This window comes from Notolepis coatsorum (genome assembly GCF_963971535.1).
Source record: "Notolepis coatsorum genome assembly, contig: SCAFFOLD_1987, whole genome shotgun sequence".
NCBI classification, from domain to species: domain Eukaryota; kingdom Metazoa; phylum Chordata; class Actinopteri; order Aulopiformes; family Paralepididae; genus Notolepis; species Notolepis coatsorum.
This window is the reverse complement of record NW_028173173.1, coordinates 10,001-12,500: the sequence shown is the minus strand read 5'-3', so window position 1 is coordinate 12,500 and position 2,500 is coordinate 10,001. Positions and strand designations below refer to the sequence as shown.

Genomic DNA, 2,500 nt, shown 5'->3' with positions numbered 1-2,500 from the left:
GTCCTCCCGCGTCTCGACAGTGACACATTGAAAACAAACCCTCTGTGTATTGATGATTATTTTACTGGCGGAAGGCAGTTTAATTAAATACATTCCCTCCTGCTCCCCCCCCCCCCCCCCCCCCGCGCCCCCACCCCCGGAGGCCCTAAGATTCTGAATTAACATGATCCACCTATTGAGTAAAGTTGATGCATTGCCAGGCTTCATAAATACATCTTCTTGAAAATGTAATTGTCAGTAGCATGTTGAAACCGTAATCCATCAGAGCCACAAAGAGAATAATATCCCCAAACAAGAAATGAAAAGAACAAGACGGTCCAGCGGTACAAGGCAAAGATACTGTACTAACAAAAAAGAAAAACATTATTATTATTATTATTATTATATAAGACGACAGAGACTCTATATCAAGCTACAGCACTCACTGGACCACAGCAACATCTTCACCTGCCAGGAACAAACAAGGAGGTACGTTCATACTGTAAGTAAGCTATAGTCAGTACATGGGTGATGAGAGAGAGAAGGAAGGCAGCTATACGTATTTAATTCATGTCACTGGCCACAACGCTGCCTCTGGGAATTCCTGTTGCAAGTCTCTTATAGAAATATAGCTGGCCTAGAAAACATCATTACATCTCTTTCTGAAACTGTTTGTTTGTTTGTCTGCCTGTCACTTTGTTTTGATGTCTGTTGTCCTTTGTATTCCTGTTTTGTGTTTCTAATGGAAAACTTTCAAGCACATATCATTTGTAAATGTTGGTTGCACTGAAAAAACTCAATAAACATATATATTATATATATATAAACATCATTAGGTTTTCATTCACCAAACGTATTGAAACAAGCTGTATTGTTGTAAGTTATCAGTATAGAAAGATTTAAAACAATACACAACCCTATAGGTATTATAGTAAATAAATAATACACAACCCTATAGGTATTATAGTAAATAAATAATACACAGCCTGCAAATTTCTCGATTCTGATTGGCTGAAACAGTCATTTTACACGTCTTTATTGGCAACAATCCACGCTGCTGGCCCAGGACCCGCCCACAACCGACCCACATCACATCACTCCGCCGGATCACAAGAAGGTGGCCAATAATATTTACAAATGGATATGTTAATGGCGACTAAACGACTAAATATGAAGCGATTCTGTCAAGGGGAATGTGTTAGCCCTTTAAACAATGTTGGATGATGTAATTGATGGGTCTTGAGGCAATCTAGAACAAAAGAAAAATCGCGGTTTGATTGATAGATTAATTGATTGATTTAAATTTCTACTTCCTTCTTGCTACTGACTGCAGCGTTCTCTCTCACTGTCCGACGCTGGCGTACCCACAAACACACACACACACATACACACACACACACACACACACACACACACACACACATACACACACACACGCACACACACACTGTGACACACACACACACACACACACACGCACACACACACACACACACTCCTGTCTGCAACAGCGGGGGAGTCAGACTGAGAGAGAAGCAGCGCTGTTTTAAGTGAGCATGGTCTATTGAATTGATTGATTGGTTGATTGCTAATTTTATTACTGTACCCCTGGTTTCCAACTGGTTAAGTTTAGGCTAAAAGAAATAAATAAAAAAATAGGGCGAAGAAAACGTTTTTTTCCTATGCATTCCCTTAACAATTGTGTGTATTGAGCCGTACTGTATTGTACCCATTCTGCATCTGGTAATAAAATTTTCAATCAATCATTCCAATAATACACAGTTGGATGTGTTAGTTGGTTGGATGCACTTCAAGCTGCTTCCACATGAGGCAACTTCTCTCAATCATTCCAATAATACACAGTTGGATGTGTTAGTTTGGTTGGATGCACTTCAAGCTGCTTCCACATGGAGTTGTGGGAACTACTTTTTCTGGCGGATGGTTTTTTCAATAAATCTTCGATTAATGTGTGTTTATTGTATAGAAATAAGGTTGGATGAATCTGGCAGTTGTATAAAAGCTTTACACCACGTGCAGTCGTGATTTGTGACCAATAAACCATGCCTAGGGGGGTCTAACGACCCTCGGCTGCGCCTCGGGCCTAACAACCACCCCTAGGCATGGTTTATTGGTCACAAACCACTCCTGCGTGTGATGTAATGCTTAAATAAATAATACACAGCCCTATAGGCATTATAGTAAATAAATAGGTTGTGAAGAAAGAGTAAGTCAGTACGTAAGTCAGCAGTGAAGCCAGTAAGTAATTGCGTCAGTAAGTAAGTCAGTACGTAACTAAGTAAGTTAGTAAGTCAGTAAGTAAGTACATCTGCAAGTCAGTAAGTAAGGACATCTGTAAGTAAGTAAGTCAGTATGTAACTAAGTAAGTTAGTAAGTCAGTAAGTAAGTAAGTAAGTAAGTAAGTAAGTAAGCAAGTAAGTAAGTAAGTAAGTAAGTAAGTAAGTAAGTAAGTAAGTAAGTAAGTAAGTAAGTAAGTAAGTAAGTAAGTAAGTAAGTAAGTAAG

At 39.1% G+C, this 2,500-nt stretch overlaps 1 protein-coding gene across 1 annotated transcript in view; it reads right to left on the bottom strand.

Annotated features, from left to right (window-relative positions):
- The window catches only part of LOC311247857 (SCO-spondin-like), a gene marked incomplete at both ends in the record, with an annotated part of 30,500 nt that overhangs the window by 19,211 nt on the left and 8,789 nt on the right, over positions 1 to 2,500 (bottom strand).